General features: G+C 34.7%; 1 pseudogene; it reads right to left on the bottom strand.

Moving 5' to 3' along the window:
• Positions 1–20922, bottom strand: part of LOC140531905 (bifunctional apoptosis regulator pseudogene) — a 67680-nt pseudogene extending 46758 nt beyond the window's left edge.
• Between the last annotated feature and the right edge of the window lie 611 nt (positions 20923–21533).

Below are 21533 nucleotides of genomic sequence, written 5' to 3'. Positions count from 1 at the left end.
CAAACAATTCTTTCCTTTAATCCTCCTCTTCTCATTTACATGGCCAATATCAGCTTTCTTCCCTTCTGTAACAATAAGCATCACAACATACACAGGGGGATCTGCTATCACAGGTTCTTAGACCTGCATTCATAAAAGGAAAGACAACTTTTGAGGGGTTAACAATCATTTTAATCAAATGCATGTATCATTCAATTAGTTCAGGGGAAAAAATCAGCACCCTGAACTTCAGAGAAATCAAAAGTCAATAGACAAATCTTCCAAAACTGTCTGACAATTACATACGTACAGAGTTATCAGAGAGGGAAGCACCAACTTCTCTCTCTGGACAAAGAAACATTTCCAGTCAGTAAGCCCCAAAGTAAACCTCAACCTCAGAGTATTTATACACTTTTTAGAGACAGAGGGCATAACCCTCAGACCCAAAGCCTAGGTACTTGGAACCCTCCTACAAAACTCCCTTAATCAAGCCCATCAATGGGTGGGGAAGATCTTCTTTAATCACATTATTCAATCAGAGGCACTTTTAGTAAAACATCTTAATTTTATTGCCATCACATTTTTTTTACCCTACCAACATTTTTGTCCTCTCCCAAATCATCAGCAATAAGATAGACCTTATAATAAGGTGGTGTTGTTTTAAGTTTCACCTAGCTTCCAAATGGGTTCTCTGCTTCTCTTCTCCTATCACTTAAAGGGGGAAAAACAAATCAAAACTGGAAGTCACTATGAGTAAGAATTTGTTAAATGCTTATTATAAGCCAACAACTTTAATGAATGCTTGGGGAACAAAAAAAGGCAAAAATATAATCTTTGCTCTCTAGGAGCCCATCTTACTAATTGGGGAGACAACATAAAAACCACTAATATGATTTTCTTAAGACAGTTCTGGGTGTACATTTGGTAGTTTGTTTTTTTTTTTTTAACATTTGTTTTTCATGTTTGAAAATGTATTCATGAACTTTTTTTCTCACTTTGAGAAAAACAAATGCCCTCAGTTGCTGAGACCTTGTAATTTTCTGTGGGAATAGGCCTGAGAAAACAAATGTAAAAATATCTTGCCACTTCCACAGAAATGTTGAGAAGGTAAGTGAAGTAATGTCTTTGAAATAAGATGACTTCTTTCTTTGGGAAACATAGAGAAGGGAATGGGGAAAAAAGGACACAATAAATCCAAGTATGTAAAAATTTCCTCATTTTTATACTAAGACAGAAGAGATGTGAGATGAATTTGGTTGGTCTGATTGGTAATGGATTGAATCTGTGTGTACCTGACCTACCTTTTTGAATGGATGTGCTCCACAGAGTCTAAATAAAGGGGTGCCAATGATCTAAGCTAGTCCTATATTTTACCTTACTTGAATTTCATCACAACTATATAGGCAGGGGTAACATTAAGGCTTGGCAATATAGATGTGGCTTTCTTTAAGAAAAATGAAGAAATAATAAAATCTTCTAAAGTGTAAAAAGTAGAGGATTTAATTTTTTGTTTTATGAAAAAGATTTTATATTTTTAAAATTTTATTTACTTATGCTATTTTTACTGAAAAAAATTCCCAAATATGTAGCTTTGGTAAAGAGTCCCCTGAAGTAACTGAAGTAGGAATAAGAACTGGGGGAGGGGGCTTGTAGTTAAGAAATTCTGGAAAAAAATGAATATGACCCAGAAATTAAGATCAAACCATCCTGAAATGATTATATAATTCAATAGAAAAATAGGATTACTTTTTTAATAAAAAAAGTATAGCATTTTAAAGAACATAGTGATGGTATCTGAAGTAATATACATGAATCTTTTGAGAAATTATCTCAACCCATACTGAACAGATAGACATGAAAAAAGGAAGGAAGGAAGGAAGGAAGGAAGAAAAACAAACATTTAAGAAACAGAAATATTATATAATGGAATTTCATTTGAAAGTATTAGTGTCATAGATTCTCTTTGTGCTTAATGAAAGATTTAGAATATTGAAATCTTTCCTTATATATTGCTGAATCTATTTCTTATCTTGGGATCATCTGCTTCTTAACCAATCCTATTTCTTTTGCTATTTATGCTATTGTAGGAAAAGTAGGGCTCTATAGTCCATGTTGTACTTTAAAAGGAATATCGATTTAATTGTAATTTTTTAATATTTCAAGAATGCACAATTTACATTCCTGGAGGTCTACCATTTCACCACTGATGCAAATCATTATTGGTCCATCCAAATTGTTTAATAAATAGCAGTAACCAAAAATAGTCACCTGCTGGCCAATCCTGTAGTGATAGATCCTTATCAAATTAGCTAGCCTGGTCCTAGGGACAAGAAACATACAGTCTCTGACCTAGCCCATAATAACTACATAAAGAGACAAACCAAAAACTAGAAATCCTTGATGAACAAAAACACAAATTGAGGCAACATTTATCTAATGTATATGGGAGGAGTTTCTCAAAAAATAACAACAATACCAGAATTGTGTATCTGAACTTCCTAAACTCTGATATAAATGCATTTTGCTACTGTTATTTTTGGCATACAATTAGCTAGAACTGAATTTTAGCAAAAATCATCTAAATATGAACCATAATGAATCAGCATATTCAATTTTGCTTCACAAGAAGTCACTGTAATTACAGGATTTTTTAAAGAAAATGCCCCAAATCATTAAATTGACTAAATGATAACTATTTATTGTTATCCTGTAGCTTATTTCCCTGCTGGAAATGATGGCACATTGCTGAATCTTTGCACAATAGAATGTAAATATCTCACCAGCTAAGGCAGTTTAGTAACTGGCAGGAAAATCAGATTAATGTTTTTGGTTTTTTTCTGGAAAAGTCTATGGTGTTCATAGAGAAAAGAGAAAATATGTCAATTTCCTTTACTATTGCAAGTTCTCTAGGAGGAAGGACTATGTCTAAACTAGACTATTTATGTTCCCCAACCAACCCTAGGTGTTAGAAATACATATCCTGTCATACTCTTGTAGGTTGCCTAATGATTCTATACTTATATGCACCTGCCCTATCCCAGTGGACTGATCACACTATTAAGTTTCCTTGGCAGAGAAATGGTAACATTTGTGGAGTTTCTTTGCTGCTATTCTTCAATTACTGAAAAAAAAAAAATAAGCACATACCTTTTACAATCTGAGAAGTTCTTTCTTTTTTTCCCATCTTTTCACTTCTCTGAATTAAAGTCAAATTCTACACATGGATATGAGTAGATTGTTGAAAAAAAGTGACTTGTGGATATAAATTTTAAAGTTAGATGTTTAACATTCTAGTGAATCTTCATTTTGAAGAGGAAAAGGAAATTAAAAAAAAAGAACCTCTGGTGTCCTTGACTGAAGGAGCACCCTATCATGCAGTGGACAATATAGAATAGATAAATTGTATAAGGAACCAAGAGACAGAGCACTTACTATATAAGAATACTTCCCCTCTTTCTTCAGCTGCCAAAGACTCATTCCAAGTAGAAAAGGCTATAATTAGCATCAAGCCAAGGGAGGAACTGTAATAATAATACACAAAGTGTATTTACAACAAATTAAGCTGAATTAATTATTCATTTTATTAATCATTCAATTTAATTAATTCAAATTAATTCAACTTAATTCATTTTATTTATTTATTTATTTATTTTTTATTTAAATTTATTATTATACAAATATAAATATATTATATAAATTATATATTATATATATAATTATATAATATATAAATATATAAATTATATATATATATAAATATATAATATATAAATATATATAAATTATATATACGTGTATAATATATAAATATATATAAATTATATAAATATAAATATATTTTAAAATATTTTTATTTGTTTATTTATTATATTATATAATGATATTATAAATATTAATTCATTTATTTATTAATTCATTATATCAAAATAATTCAATTAATTCAAATTAATCATTAAATATCAATTGAGCTGAGAGTGTGATCATTTGGGACATTGTGCATGACTTGCATTAAGTATAAAATTTGAAATAAGTAGTGAAACCTGAGAAGTTAATGCTTATGATCTATTCCCATGCAATACAGGTATATTGTAATTCATTTTTTCACTATCTTATCTCATTTTATTTAGCAGTACCAATTTATGCCTTAGTATTTAACACAGTACTTGAAAATAATAAAAATGTATTAATAAAAATCTTTAAAATTCCAACAATGTAATAATTAATATATACCTCTACTACTTTCCCTTCTTTTGACTTTATTTTGAAACCACTCTTTCATGAAAAATGCAGCAAGAGGTGCAGGGGGCAAGCAGGAGGAGATGCAGGTCTAGTAAGTTTCAGATATGGAGAGGACTTGGGAATAGTCAAGAGCCTAAGGAGGAAGTAACCTGTATGGGGAGCCAGGTGGCAAGATGCATGTTATTCAAGGATGAGATAGAGAAATGCTGAATGTAAAAAAAAAAAAAAAAAGTCCTTTATTCAATCAATAAGCATCTACTATGTGCCAGGCACTACTCTAAGCACATATCTTAGATAATTGGTTGTTGTCCTTTGTTCTATAAGAGAGACAAAGAAAGGCGAGGCAAAGATAGGCAAAATCATAATTATCCATGCTCTCATGGAGAGCTCAGTCTTTATATCTGACTGACCTTGAACCTCATTTTATAACAACTACATTGTTAAAGAATATGTGTTGAAAGGTTATGGAGCTCTTCTATGGTCCAGTCAGAGTTTCCTGATATCAGTGAAATAAAAAGTGAGGAAAACTATCTAAAAGAACCCTTTTCCTGACTGACTGATCACTGTCACTTCCCTGCTCAGTTACTCCAGTGGTTCATTTGTATCTTTATGATAAAATATAAAGACTTTTTCTTTGTATTCAAAGCCCTTCAAGACTACCTCTAAAATATTTCCTGTGATTATTATGTACCACTGTCTTTGAAACATTCTAAAGTTAAGTCAAAATACCTTTCATTTTCCTTAATAATTTCATTGTAATGATGCTTTGAGAAGAACAGTGCCAATGAAGACTTTCTGCCTTCCAGTAGGAATAGCTAATGGTTAGGTTTAAGTCTAAGCAACCACACTATGTTCTTACAACTCCTGGTTTGGTAGATCCCTGTAGCTTGGTTTAGAGATGCCTGGGTAAGAGAGAAATGACAGTTGCCTAGCTGGAGTGGCTGTAATTTTACTGTATTTGGTTTATGTTACTGTTGTTTTTATATTTGTGAGTAAAGATATGTATACATTTAAGTCATGTCTCTCATAATATTGTATTATGACTTGTCTCTGTATGAAATCATCAACAACACAATAAAAATCAATAAGAACAATAATGAAAAAGCTAACTTTATTTTGTCCTTTAAGGTTTGCAAAGCATTATACATATATTATCTAATTTGAATGTTGTCCAGCAAAGTTCAGTAGTGAAAGGAAGAGTGCAGTGTATCCTAGTGGGTGGAACCAAATGTCAGAAGAATCAAACTGGATTAGTCCACACACACCACACTCTTAGATCAATATAAATAGCATTATTTGTATGGGTGGACTTGAGGGACTAAGGTTTTCAGCCTTCTCTGAAGCATAGAAAGTTTACACAGAGTATCTTCTGGTCCTGGCTATACTGACATGTGAGTGGTTCTGGCAGCCTCTGGGCATCAATGAATACAGTCAGAATACAGTAAGAAATCTCCCCTGGTCGCAAAAATTAAGTTTGAGATTTCTGTGGCTTTTTGTGGTTGCTCTTGTTGTTTGCTTTTACTGAATTTTGACTCATAATAGGTAGCTTTAGGAAAGTCATTGAATAATCTGGTTCTGTGTTTCCTCATTGGAAAAATGAAATGATTGGACTGAATGATATTTAAGGCCTTGTCTAGCTTTATCAAACTGAGTCAATGAACAATCAAAATAAACATTAAATACTCTCATCATTATTACACTCTGCATTCATCCTATATAAATGAAATCTTTGCCCAAAAGGCTTAGACACTAAAATTTAGATTGCAAACAGAGTCACTGATATGTAAATGAAATAGCATTTTTAATAATGCACCCAATTATTGCCATTTCATTTTGATGTCATGACTTTTCTATTCTGGGTATGATGAATTTATATGGCCCCTCACATGGGTGACTTCCTAGGTTTAAATTCTTCCTGTCACCACATCCTGAGCACTATTGTGCACTAAAATAATTTTGAGTGAAAATGCTTTTTATATATACTCTAATTCCAAAACTGGAGAGGTCCTAACCCAGACCTTCAGAGGATTTAATTTTTCCCTTACTTTTGTCTCTTAATTTTCTCTAATGATAGAATTATTAGCTTTCTCTGTTGACTCTAGCTCTACTTTTTTTCTATCAGTGTGGGAAATTATAATACCTTAGAGAACAGGGTCTTTTGAGATTTCTTCCCACCCAAAAATAATGTGTTATGAGATATGTGCGAGTTTATTTGAAGATTTCCATGGTTTTTGGCAATTTGGATAGCCCTATGTGTTTATAAATTGAATAAATCAGTTCTTAATTGTCATAACTGATAGAAAAAACAGTTATGATTATTAAAATTATGAGTAGAGTATATTTTAATATGAAATTTTTAAAAAGACCCTATAAGAATTTCTGAGAAATGTTTTTCCTTTTTTTATTTTTTATGTGCAAACTGTTTATTTTAATATGTAATTTTGTTTCCATCCATAGAAAATCCAATTCTTCACCAAGAAATATTAAAATCATTAATCTAGTACAATTAAAACTAATTTATCTCAAAAGCTACTGAGTTGATAAACATGACCTATAACTAAAATTAATTAATCAGATTTAGCATACATTCCTTTCAATAAAGAACTTCTTTAAGACCTATATATTCTATATATATTTTATAATATAGAAGTATCCTTGGGCTCTTCAAGACCATATCAGCATGGGTCTCCTACCACGCAGAAAAGTGTTTTAATATAGATCCAGAGATCAATCATGGATATGTCATCAGAAGGTCAACTTCACTCTGTTTAAAGGACTCATGATGAAATTGGCCAGCAAGTTAAGTAGATACACACACACACACATACACATACACACACCCTCATAGGAGTTAAATGTTTGTCAAAGGACAGAATACACACATTGATGAAATCATGAATATTTTGAAGTGTGAAAGAACCTAAAGAAGATAAATGAGATGCTAAGTTCCAGTTGTTTTAACTAGTTTAGTCAGTTAGGGAGCCTTGTATTATTAATAAGAGGCCAGTAAGGCATCCCCAGCCATTCATTTCCTGGGACCAAAAGACCCTACTTTTATTTAGTCATTGCAAGACTAAATTGCAAGAAGAAGGACATTGTGATAGCCTGACTGTTGTCTATTTATTCCTCTTGAAACTATTTTACATATGGTTAAGGTCACAGATAATAATCTAGCAATTACCTTACTGGTCAAGTAAACATTTTAAGAGAATTTGTATCTCTTAAATGTACAGAATAATTTGAAAGGTCATTAAATGACTGGCATTTACTTATTTCTGAATCAGAATGCTAAAACTGATCCTTAAGTATAATTTTGTCAATGCTTTCAATTTTCCAATGAGGAAACGTGGGACCAGAACATCCAAAGGTTATTCTAAAGTCACTATTCTGTGTTCTTGAAATGTTGAGTTCTATATGGGAAAACAACCAAAGCAAAGATGGATTTCAAAATCAATTTCTTTTCTTCCAAGTTCAATACTTTTTCTGTTGTATTTTGTTGATTCTCTTAGCACTTGATTATCTTTAATTGATTAGGGACTATGTTGAAGGAACACTGAAAAAGAGTTGGATTAAAATAGTCTGGATGCTAGTATTGGTGAGAGAAGGTGAAGAGGAAGAAAGAGACACTTTACCAAATATTCATAGAAGTATCAACAGGAGTGAAAGGGATAAGGTCACAGGATTAGATACTGTGATGATCACAGAAGCTCAAACAGCAACTCAAGAGACCACTGGATGAGAGTGTATATATTAAAATAAGTAATACCAGTAATCATATAGTTTTGCTTGTTTTCTTTGCATCCTTCACAGGACCTAGCACAGCTGTAGGCATAGACAAAATACAATCAGTTGATAAGTCTTTACTGAGAAATACTAGTTTGGTTGATGACTCCATCACAGTTATTTAGCTCATGGCTTCTTTCTCCCTACTTCCCTTCACATTCATATTCTTTAGTGCTGGCAAAAACTTTCTGCTCTGTTGTGCAAAGGGAAGAAAAAAAATAAAATGCATGGTGAAGGAAGAAATAACTTGAGGGTTGTGAGTGTCCACAGAAATAATCACATTAAGAAGAAAAATAGTTTATTGTACAGTCTACAGACTTAGCAGGCAAACACTTGAGATTTTTTTTTCCATCCCAGGAAATAAACTATGCCTTCATTACCACAAAGACTAGGATTGTTTCTATGAAACAATAAATGGTGAAATAAAACAAAAAATCAAATAAGTAACCCTGGCTTGAGTTATCATGCTTTATTATTTATTTGAGGAAATAAAAAGTAGCAAGAAAATGCTAGATTTTAGGTCATATAGTTGATTTTTGTTATTTGCTTGTTACTTTCAAATATACTGTATTATATTGCCCTGATTTGTTTTTCCACCCAGGTAGATTACAATACTTTTAATACCTTGGTGTAGGCAGCATAATGAATAGAATGCTAGTCTGGGAGTCAGGAATACTTTATTTTAAACTTCTCAAACATTTTACTAACTATATAACCTAGAATTCACTTAAACGCCCTAGTCCCAATTTTCTTTTCTATGAAAGGACACAATATGTGCTAAGATATCTTCAATCTTTAAATCTATTACAATATATTTCATCCAGTGTAATCTTTTCAATATTTATCGCAAGAGGATATACTATTAAACTGCAGGCATTGTCTAATTATTTTACACCTTGAGGTATCATTAAGGCTGCCCATCTCTTATCTGTCATTCTTGTCAGAGGGCCATCTTACTTCCTGATTAAGTTGTATACATCTTTGATAACATATTGAAACTGCCTCTTTCATCATAGCTGCTAGTGGACACCTGTTATAGCCTTCTAAAACCAATCATGCATCTTGTGCTTACCTCTGCTTAGAACTACAATGCATATTTCCCTCTTTGCAGCATGCATTGTATTTAAGTTAATCAGGTGAGTAAAGCCACTCTAGCTGTGTTCTTGAAGCACAGATCCTTGGCAGATCCTTACTAGACCAATCTATGCTAGAGAAGTGAAGCCCTTTGTTTTTAAAGTTCATGTAGGTCTAAAGTTCAGCATATTAGCACATCATCTGCCTTCCTTAAAAATTCTTCAATGAAGATGTAATTCAAATTTTCACACATTCATTGATTCAAAAATATTTATTGAATATGCATTTTCTGCAAAATATTTTGCTAAGTATTCAGGTTGCACAAGCTATACAATCTATCAGACTTCCATACTACAACAAGAGAAAGCCTGAGAGGGTACATCGCGTAATTCCAAAAGTTTAAACTCTAATTCATAAGGCAAGAAATATGTATGTTGATTAGAACTGAATTGAGCAGTTAGGAACCAATGCGTGGGAGTTTTTAAGAGACTGCTAAGAGGTAAGAGGTTTAGAAAAGGGACAGTTTTATAAAATGTAAAGAGCACTCTTTTTGGAGTAGCAGATCAGAATTTTAAAGATGCTTTTGGCACTATCTGTGGCCTGCAGTAAAAGACTTAATCTCTCTGGGTCTCACTTTCCTCACCTGTAAAATGTTAAGACTGAAGAGACTTTTCAGGCTTTTTCCATCTTCCAATCAATGATCTATATGGTGGAACTTAAATTATCCCCTGAAAGACTGATAAAGTTTAGGTAACAAGATGGAAAGAGAAAACAGAAATTCTATATCGAAAGCAATTTTTTGTGGTTAAATATTTGACCAATATATCTAAAGGACAGTGGGATAACCAGTCTAATTAGAAAAGAGCTCACATCAGGGAGTTTTGGGGGAGAATGCTACACACTTAATGTGGGACTCATGTGGGATTTAGAATGATAGATTAGGATGTATTAGCATTATGTTGTAAGTGGTGGGGATGAAAAGATCTCCCATGAGTTAATAACTCACTACATCTATCTTGGAGAGATAGACATCTTGGAGATGTCTTTACATAAACTGAGAAAACAAATTGGGAACAAAATTATATACAAAGAGGGAACAAGCAAGATTGCATGGCAAATTGAATGATGCTTTCAGTGGTTGAAAATTTCTTATTTTCATGGAATATGTTTACCAGAATTTTCCCAGTGATCTTAAGTGGCTTTGAATCCTAGAACTCAGTGATGCCATAAGAACAAGAAATACAAATTCCACAATAGGGCATTTGAGATTAAAGGAAGCAGGATTCAGTACACTCTTAGTAATGATTTGCACATGAGGATTTGGCATAAAAGATATTATCGAGGTTATGAGGTAGGCTAGTCATATAGCCAGAATGAGGGATAGACTGCTACATTTTCTAGACACAAAATATGTATTTTTTTAAATCAGAGGATGGTATCTAGTGTGTTGGGTAAGGGTTGTTTTGGAAGGCATAGAGTAAAATCACTCAACCTGAGAAGGCCTCTATAGGTTATGATCTGCACTGATGGAGACCATATCAATATCCATCATATTAAAAGTCAACTGAAGTTTTATATTCCATTCAATAGCATTTACAGAAGGCCTACTATGAACATGGAACAATGCTAGTTGCTAAGAAATGATGCTACAAAGACAAAAGAATCTCTTTTCTCAAGATTTTTAAATATTCTACTGGAAGAGAGAAGAATCAATTTAATGAATGCACTGAAACATTTTTTTTTTTTTTTGAAGAGCTCTTACACTGTATAATGCTAGCAAGTGATTAATTGCCTCGTTCAAGGATTCTCATTTCCTGGTGACTCAAAATATTCTATTAAATTGTGTTTGAAAAAATATTGTCTTATTTATTAAAAATATCTTAATTAAGACTTAATCTATCATAATTTATCAGTGTCCCTAGACATAAGGCAGAATGTTTATTAATGCTATGTTCCTATGAAAGGATGCTTCCTATGTGCTGGAATATTATATCTTCCCTATAATTTATTGTTTTGTTCATACGGAAGAGTTTAGTGCTTAAAAGAGGGAAAATAGATTTTAATTTAAAAGATTTAATTTATCAAATTTTAATTATTTTAAGATATTACTACTTTTGTGAATGATGAGTTTGATTCAAAAAAAAGAGTAAGAAATCAGTTTTATGTAAAGGAAAACTGAAAGTACTAACATTAAGCAACATAAACAATATAAAGTAAATCAATGAAAAAGTATAAATAAAATCAGCGACAAAATTGATTTCAGCTGGAAGCAATTTGGGGCAGAAAATGAACAATATCATAAACTTGAAAAAATAAAGCCCTCTGTAAATAAGATAAAACGTATGCTTGTGTGTGAACTGTTTGATAGCATAATGGTCATAGGAAAAAAAAGTTTTAGTCATTGAAAGTTAAAAAATGAGTATAAAAACATATTTCATAGACAGGAATATGTGGGAAAATGCTGTAAAGATGTAGGATATTATGATCCCTCATCTTGTTTGCATATAGAGTTTATGACTAAGAAGAGTAAAATCAAAATCCTATGAGAAAAGATATAATTCTAGAGAGAAAAGCATGATTTTTAAATGGTTACTGATTTCATGGGAAAAGTTTTGGAAGTTGCTACCCTGTAAGTAAAAGGTGAATCAGTATTAAAAAAAGATCTCATTTAAGTATCTGAAGTTCCTTATATACTATAGGAATCCAAGAAAGACTGCTGGTATAATGGTCTGATGGTAAGAAGAATCTATGGTGAAAATTAAAGATATCAGAGGGATGCATAAACTGTGTTGCTGGAGTGAGAGGCAGCTAAATGTAGTTTTCAGAAGCTTTCAGGTAAGTGATTGGTGGAAAAGAACATAAATTTCATTAGTCAAGAAATTAAGTGACAACCATTGCTATTCAATATCTCTCAAAGTTGGACAAAGGTGAAACTTCCCATAAGTGACTGTTGTTCTCTATGATTAGCTTTGATTTGAAAGGAAAAAGCAGGGCTGATGGAAAAGGCACTTTGAATCCTAGTGAGCTGGCTAGGTCTGTTTACTTTGCTAAAAGCATTGTCCTAAACTGTGTTGCTCTGATCTGTCTTCTGATTTATCAACACAATCTCTGAGGGGGCAAACAACTGGCTGAATTGGTCTGTATAGCTCAGAGATAAACACTTTGAGGGACCTTCTAGTTTTCTGGCTAAAAAGGAACTGCTCTTCACATTTATGGACAGCATTCTTTAAGGATGATTGGAAATTAAAAAAGTTTGTTTATGGCAAATTCTGCCATGGGAGGGAAAAACAGAACAAAACATTTTCCCAGGTAAAGGGCAGTGAGGGGGAATTCTGGGAGTGGAGTCAAGATGGTGGAATAGAGAAATTAGTCAGCTAAACCTTCCCAACATTCTCCTCCAAACACATTTAAAATATCACATGAAATAAAATTCTGGAGTGGAAAAGGCAAAAAAAGGTTAGAGTAAGACATTCTCCCTGCCCAAGACAACTTAGGAGTATAGAAAGAAAGACCTGTAACATGGGAGTTTAGCCTGGCCTAGATTCCACAAGAATGAAAGAGCAATGGTGGGACTAGATGATGTTGAGCAGAGCAGCCCCAGCCACAATTTTGGTATCTCTCAAACCAGAAAAAGTAAGGGGACCTCGTGTCAGCACTGGCCACAGGATCAGATGCACTTTCACAACTTCATTTTCTATACCCACCTCTGGGTCATGGTTCAATGACAAGGAGGAACACTTTTGTTAAGGAGGGAGTGGAAACCCAAATGGGCAGAATCACATTTGGTCCTAATGGATCAGGAACCTTTATAAGCAGAATCAATTGAAATCCCAGGAATCAGGGACCCTCCTTGGGTAAGGATAAGAGTAAAGACCATGAGAGTAATGACCATACCTTTCCCCTGATCTCCCACCTGGTAAGCACCAAAAATTTTCAAATGCCAAGAACTATCTTTGAAAACAATTGTGGGGAAAAAAAACAAAACAAAACAAACTAAAGTCTGAGATTGTGCTATTCTACTGCCAAGACTGGGAACAGTGACCAGCATTAACATAAAGTTATAAATCAAGAACTAGTGTGGAATAATGAGTAAATAACAACAACAAAAGAAATTGACTTTAAAAATCAACTATTATGAGACGGAAGATCAAGACTCAAGATGTCTCGAAATAGCTGCAAGAATAGTCTGAAAGAAAAATATGAATTGGAAACAAATCATACAAGAATTTCTGGAAGCTATCTCCAAGACATCAAGCAAACTCATATGGGTTATACATGTGCAATCATGTTAAACATATTTCCATATCAGTTATATTATGAAAGGGGGCTTGGAATTAAAGGGAAAAGTCACAAAAAATAAAACAACCAAAAGTGAAAAATAGTATGTTTTGATCTGCATTCAGAATCCATAGTTCTTATTTGGATGTGGATAGCATTTTCATCAGGGGTCTTTTAGAGTATTTTGGATGATCGTATTAATGAGAAAAACTAAGTCTATCATAGCTGATCATTGCATAACATTGCTGTTGCAATGTTGTCCTGGTTCTGCTCCTTTTACTCAGCATCAGATCATGTAAGTCTTTCCAGGTTTTTGTGAAATTCTCATGCTCATCATTTATTACAGAACAATAGCATTCAATTACATTCACTTACCACAACTTGTTCAGCCATTCCCCAATTGATACCAATTGATATTCACATTATCTCAAATTAACTGATACACATAAGTGACAACTGTAGAAGCCTGGATATATCAATACAAATGAAGGAATAATATTTGTTTCCAGAGCAATATATTCTCCACAGGCAGATCCAGGATTAAGTAGAATGTATTTTTTTTAAAGAACAGGGCTTTGTTTATTATTAAGGTGTGATACCACATCCTTTATTTTCTTAACATTATCTTTTTATAATTTGTTTATTTTTAGTTTTCAACATTCATTTGCACAACATTTTGAGTTCCAAATTTTCTCCCCATCTCTCGCTTCCCCCCATCCTAAGATACCTTGCATTCTGATTTCCTCTTCCCCCAATTTTCCCTTCTTCTATCACACCCTTCCCTTCCCTTATCCCCACTTTCTCTCTTTTCTTGTAGGGCAAAATAGATATCTATACCCCATTACCTATATTTCTTATTTCCCAGTTGTAATTAAAAACAAATCTCAACATTCGTTCCTAAAACTTTGGGTTCCAACTTTTCTCCCTCCCACCCTCCCTCCCCATCCATCCCCACTGAAAAGGCAAGCAATTCAATAAAGGCTATACTTGTGTAGTTATGCAAGACTTTTCATAACAGTCATGTTGTCTAAAACTAACTATATTTCCCTCCATCCTCTCCTGCCCCCATTTATTCTTTTCTTTCTTTTGACTTTGTCCATCACCAAAAGTGTTTACTTCTAATTATTCCCTCCTCCCAACTGCCCTCCCTTCTATCATACCCCCACTCCACTTATCCCCTTTTCCCCTACTTGCCAGTAGAGTAAGATAGATGTTCATATCAAAGTAAGTGTGCATGTTTTTCCCTCTTTAAGCCAAATGGGGTGAGAGTAAGCTTCACTTTTTCCCTCTCACCTCCCCCATTTTTCCTTCCATTGAAAATTTTTTCTTACCTCTTTTATAAGAGATAATTTGCCCCATTCCATTTCTCCCTTTGTCCTCACAATATATTCCTCTCTCACCTCTTAATTTTATTTTTTTAGGTATCATCCCTTCCTATTCAACTCACCCTGTGCCCTCTGTCCATATGTATAAAATCCCTCCAACTACCCAGATACTAAAAGTTACAAGAGTTACAAATATTGTCTTTCCATGTAAGAATGTAAACAGTTCAACTTCAGTGAGGCCCTTATTATTTCTCTTTCCTGTTTACCTTGTCATGCTTCTCTTGCTTCTTGTGTTTGAAAGTCAAATTTTCTACTCAGCCCTGATCTTTTCATCAAGAATGTTTGAAAGTCCTCTATTTCACTGAATGACCATTTTTTACCCCAAAGTATTATACTCAGTTATTATACTCAGAATATATTGAATCACCTACTAGGTGATTCTTGGTTTTAATCCTAGTTCCTTTGACTTCTGGAATATCATATTCCACACCCTTTGATCCCTTAATGTAGAAGCTGCTAGATCTTGTGTTATCCTGATTGTATTTCCACAATACTTGAATTATTTCTTTCTGATTGCTTGTAATATTTTCTCCTTGACTTGGGAACTCTGGAATTTGGCTACAATATTCCTAGGAGTTTTTGTTTTTTTTTTTTTTTTTTTTTTGGATCTCTTTCAGGAGGTGATTGGGGGATTCTTTCCATATATATTTTATGTTCTGGTTCTAGAATATCAGGGAAGTTTTTCTTCATAATTTCATGAAAGATGATGTCCAGGCTTTTTTTTTCATCATGGCTTTCAGGTAGTCCCATAATTTTTAAATTGTCTCTCCTGGATCTATTTTCTAAGTCAGTTGTTTTTCCAATGAGATATTTCACATTATCTTCTATTTTTTTCATTCTTTTGGTTTTGTTTTGTAATTTCTTGGTTTCTCATAAAGTCATTAGCTTCCATCTTTTCCCTTATAATTTTTAAAGAACTATTTTCTTCAGTGAGCTTTTGTACCTCCTTTTCCATCTGACCAGTTCTGCTTTTTAAAGCATTCTTTTCCTCACTGGCTTTTTTGAACCTCTTTTGCCATTTGAGTTAGTCTACTTTTTAAGGGGTAATTTTCTTCAGTACTCTTGTGGGTCTCTTTTAGCAAGCTTATGACTTGACTTTCATGATTTTCTTGCATCACTCTCATTTATCTTCCCAATTTGTCCTCTATCTCTCCTACTTGATTTTCAAAATCCTTTTCGAGCTCTTCCTTGATCTGAAACAACTGCATAATTTTTTTGGACGTTTTATATGTAGAAATCTTGATTTTATGTCTTCCTTTGATGGTATACTTTCTTCTTCCTCATCTGAAAGGATGGAATAAAATAACTTTTCACCGAGAAAGTAGCCTTCCATAGTCTTATTTTTTTCCCCTTTTTTTGGGCATTTTCCCAGCCAGTTAGTTAACTTTTGAATCCTTTCTCAAGTGGAGGCTATACTCTATGGACCTGTAAGTTCTCAAATCATCCAAAGTAGCACAATCAAGGGAGAGGAGTTTATTCCTCTCCTGTCCTGCACTCTGATCTGGGAGGAACCACAAGCTTTTCTCCCCAGGATCCGTGAGTAGGATTCTGTCTCCAGAGTCCAGTTCTCCTTCTCATCCCAGGACTGCACTTAGAACTGAGACCCAGATGATCCATTTAATTTCCCCAGGATCTTTAGGCCCAGTGCTGAAAAAATGAATGCTGCTGCTGCAGTTTCTGCTGCTGCCCTGGGGCAGCAGGTGAAAGAGCTTTCTCAGTGACCTTTGAAGCTGTCTTTGGCATTTGTAGGTTGAATAATCTGGGAAGCCCAGCTGCTTCCCATGATTCTGAGTCTTGAGGCCTACTCCCTTCCTACTGTGTGGCCAAGGTTGGACTGTGCTCCATGGGCTGTGCTCTGTTCTGAGCCTGATGTTATAGACCTTTCCTATTGGCGTTCCAGGCTGCCTTGGACCAGAAATCTCTTTCACTCAATTGTTTTATGGCTTCTGCTGCTCTAGAATTTGTTTGGAGTCATTTTTACAGGTATATTATGGGCTATGGGGGTAGAGCTAGAACAGTTTGATCCTTCTACTCTACCATCTTGGCTCTGCTTAGAATTTCTTTTCAGGTTGAAAGGTCTCAAATTTGTGCATGTGTCCTGAAATGAGAATGTCCACATCAAACTGGCTTTGTAACAATGTTAAGCTGGCCATATCACCCCATGGAATTACTTGATGTCCATGGATGAAACCAATTTTGAACTGCCCAACAGTCACCACCTTCTACACTGGATAATTCAGATTCTCATCCAACTTTCCTCTAACAATGTGAACATCTCCAGCTAGAGTCTTTAGATAGTCATAGCTTTCTTTGGTGCAAAAGTTTCCAGTGCAGAGAATGTGCTGAACTTTTCCAGGTACCAGCAGTTTTGTTTTTTTTTTTTAATTTAGCTGGCAGACTTGCACCTGTGGGGGCTGTGCCAATCTGCTAATGCTAACACCAATATCCTGTCACTGGCCTGGTTCTGCCACAGCAACCACTGCTGTAGCCTCCTTCCTCAGTCTCCTCCTATTTTCTTTACTTTTTTTTAATAATTTTGTAATGAAACTAGAGGAATGGACCATGATATCATATATCCAATCCTACTATATTTCATAAAAAGCAGATACTTAAATAATATTTGGGGTGTTTTTTGGGGAAATGGAGGTGTTATATTCAATTTGCATTATCAATATTAAATGTAGTTTATGGAAATCATAATTTAACAGAGATACAACCTTTATCAAAGAGAAATATTTTGATGGATTTCCATATGTGCCTTTCTTCATTTCCCAAAGGAATCAATTTATTATTTATTTATTAGAAACATTTCTTCAGATAACATCTTTAAACATGCATTTGACTGTTCATTTTCCCCCCAGTCTGTTCACTTTCTTTTCTTTCTATAAGATTGAGTTTATATTTCTTGCAGTGAGACTAAACACTTTTATTTGTGGAAGGATATTGCATATAAGAATGACTGTAATATTTACAGAACATATGTTTTCTTGGAATGTTACCATATCTTTATAAAAATGTTACATTAATTTATAAAGGAAATGTGCAAATGTCTCAAACACCCCCAAAATGTGTTCCTGAAATTCTGTTTATTCACTCCTTTGATTTATTTATACGAAGCACTGGTGACATTTGCAAACCAGCTGCAGTGATAACAGGTGCACATGCCCCCTAGATATCCCAAGGATATATTCCTGCTAAGTGGTAGTCTAATCACCCAAGCTCCAGAGCAGACTAAATTTAAATCAGATGTTAATTGCCTCCAGAGTTTAGCTGATCTTGCATTTAATTATCTTCCAGAAAGTCAAGTGAAAAGATGATCTTTGACATTTACTATAAGAAGAATTACGTAGTTTTATGTAATAAAACCTTATCTGTGTATGTGTGTTTATGTGTATAAAAGTATATACATGTGTGTATGTGTGTGTTGACAGAGACACCCAGTTGTACACACACACACATATTTTTTTTTCTCCTCCTCTATTTACCTTTTTCTCCTAAATGATAATATCCTTGTAATTCCTCTTCAGGTCCTAAAAGTGACTGTGCTCAAGCCAGTCCTTCAATCAGAATATTCTACTCTCCTTCTGCCACAATCTATATCCTTCAAAGTTCTAGTCATCTTTCTAATACTAAGTCAATGGGAAAATATTTCAAGAAGTCTTCACTTATGATCTCAACCACAAATGACTTTATTCTCTTGAGAATATCTAAAGCATTGTGTTTGTACCTCACACAGAGGAAGGTATAGTGAGGAGTTATTTTCAAGGGTATCTGAGTCCTAGGATTTGGATTCAAAACCTAGTTCCATTGCTTCCACCTCTGTGGCTTTTATCCAATCCTTAATTCTTTTTCTTAATTATTGTATCTATAAAATGAGAGGTCAGAGTAGTTGACCTCTGTTTTTCCCTTCCAAATTCAGATCCTATATAGTTATTTTTTACATCTTACCTCCTATTTCCTTCTAGTCCTAAATAACACGATTGTAACATAGCCCTTGTTACAAATTGACACCTGGTGGATTCTTTTTAAATGAAAATGCCTTGTCTCTCCTGATAAATTGTAAACTTGATAACAGCAGAGGTTTGCATATTTGCATCTCTAGTAATAACCTAGAACAATGTTAATAGGGGTCGTAGGAATACCTATTAACTTAATACCATAATTAATGAATGAATTACTCTTAAATATATATTGTCTTCTTGAGAATGAAGGACAAACACAACCTGAGAGTAGCCTGAGCTGCCTGAATGCATAACTCAGCTCCTCCTCTCCCTCTCCCAAGAAAGGTAAATTATGGTGGCCAAAAGTTGCCTAGTTCATTTGGGATTTACTGGCCAGATTTCTTTCTCAAAGACCAAACCTTGAACCCTATTCACTCTGGAGCTCATAGATTAGACAATAGGTCCTGGGACAAGCACTATTTAATGGCTACTTTTTGGGACCCTCCTCACTCAGAGTGAATATAAATAGTAACTGTTTCTCTTTTGGCCAACAACCCTGAGGATCTTCCCCTCCTAATTTGAGTTTTTTTTTAATTAAAGGGCCATCCCTTAACTAACTTCTTAAAGAAATCTGTTCACTGAATGGATGTAAACTCGCTCAAAGTGAGAACCTGAAAAGACATTAGCTTAAAAGGACGAGGGTCAAGACAGCCAAGATGGTGGAGTGAGAACACATATTTACCTAAGCTTTAAGGCAAACTTCTTCAGAAACCTCTAAAAAAGGGAATCAAAACAAGTTGTAGAGTGGCAGAATCCACTAGGAGACAGAGTGCGGCAGTTTTCCAGTCAAGGACAGCCTGGAAGAACGACGGGAAAGGTCTGTTGCATGGGGCTGGAAGAGCGTAGAGCACACAGTCTGTACTTTGCCATAGCAAAACTGAGCAAGAAGCAGAAGGCTGTGTGAAGCAAAAGAGTAGTGCTGATTCTCAAACATATCAGCCCAGGATGGGAGTCCAGTAGAAGTGAGTGAGAAAGAAGCACAGGACTCTTAGTAACAATGGCAACCACTCCTGAGACTATCAGCCCACAGATCAAATATCTGTAAATCATCTACTTGAATTTCCTTGAGCCAAGATGACTAAGTTATCTGTAAGTGCTATTCCCCTTTCCTTGTTGACCTTGAAAAACCCAGAGAATATTTCTCCAGGGAAATTCTTGGAATTGTGGGATCAGCCAAAGGGGTAAAAAGTCTCTTAACTTGAGAGGCCGGGAAAATCATAAAGCTGGTGTCCCTCTTGCTTTGGCTGAAAGGGAGCAGTGAAGAATTGGAACTGTCCCAGAGAGCTCCATCACAGTGAACTAGGAGGAGATCCTGAGCCCCAGGGGAACCTGTAAGCATCAAGACCACGACCCCAGGCATGCCTTATCTCAGTCAGGGGAATCAACAAGACAGTAGCACAGACAGGGGTTCACCAATCAATCAGCCTAGCTGTGCTGTAGTTCAGGAGAAGAGAACTCCTGTGGCCAGACTATCTTTCCAGGGTTGATAAGAATTATTAGAATTTAACTTCCTTAACTGTTCTTTCAATAACCATGCATTCTTTCAATTAACCCAGATGCTTGTGGATAATACGGAATATGATATATCCATCTCATATTGTTTAATAAACAATGTGCCTTCATTTCATTAACTTTGAAATGTGACCCATTGTCACTTTTTATCTACATTGGGGTTCCATAATACTGAATTATGACATCTAGAGTTTTACTTGTGTTTTCTGGGTCACATTCTTATGTGGACAAGTCTAGTACCCCTGAATAGGTGTCAACACAAGTACATTTAAATTTGCATTCTTTATCTTGGGGTAGGGATCCAATACAATCTATTTGCCAAATTTGAGCTGGTACTTTGCTCTTATAATCTCTCCAATTACTACCCAAGGAACAATTTGTTTCTTTTCCAATTAACATATATAACATTCCTCTGCTAGTTGTTTTAACAATGAATGAGAGGTACTAATACCTCAGTCTTGTGCCCACTGATGTGTGGCTTGGACCCCTAAATAGCCAGCCATTTGATTGACCCATTTTGCTAGATCATCAATTGGTGTCATAGTAGGCACAACATGTTGAGTAACAATCTTTGCTAATTGATCAACACGTGCCTTGTACTCACATTCTGGCGTGGTGAGGGCCACATGAGCATCTACATGAAAAGTTGAAAAATTAGTAACCAAAGACATGACCCATATATCTTTCCATAATTTATGCCCCAGACTTGTTTGTCATGAATTGCTCAATTTTGATTTTTCCACATGGGCATCCATATAGCTAACCCATTAGCTAACGCCCGTGAATCAGTGAATATATGACACTGTCCTCCTTGTGTTTTGATAGCCTGATGTACTCTAAGCTCACAATATTGATTACTTCCACCTATCCCAGTACTTTCCAAAATCTGCCTAGTACATAGGTTATAAGCTACCCCTCTCCAATGTTTTTTATGGCCCAAATATTGTGCTGTCCCATCAGTAAACCATGCATGTCCTGATTGTTCGGTTAATTCATCATACCCCTCATTCCATTTTACCAAGGACTGTACCAACTGTTGCTTTGGTTCAGAGGGTGTATCGTTTCCCTCAGTACCTATGTTTACTATATATTTATGTAAAGCAGAAACTGCACTTTTGCCAGTTTTAGATCTAGTTTAAATATACCATTTCCATTTAATTATGCTTTTCCCTTGCTTATGTCCAATTCTCTGACAAGCTGGGGTACTCATGACACAAATATTACCTCATTGCCCAGAGTCTGTTATTCAGTCTCTACCAAAGCCCAATATACAGCTAACAAG

Source organism: Notamacropus eugenii, chromosome 3 (genome assembly GCF_028372415.1).
Source record: "Notamacropus eugenii isolate mMacEug1 chromosome 3, mMacEug1.pri_v2, whole genome shotgun sequence".
Taxonomy (NCBI): Eukaryota; Metazoa; Chordata; class Mammalia; order Diprotodontia; family Macropodidae; genus Notamacropus; species Notamacropus eugenii.
Note: the sequence above shows the minus strand (reverse complement) of the source record. Positions and strands in the feature narration are given on the sequence as shown.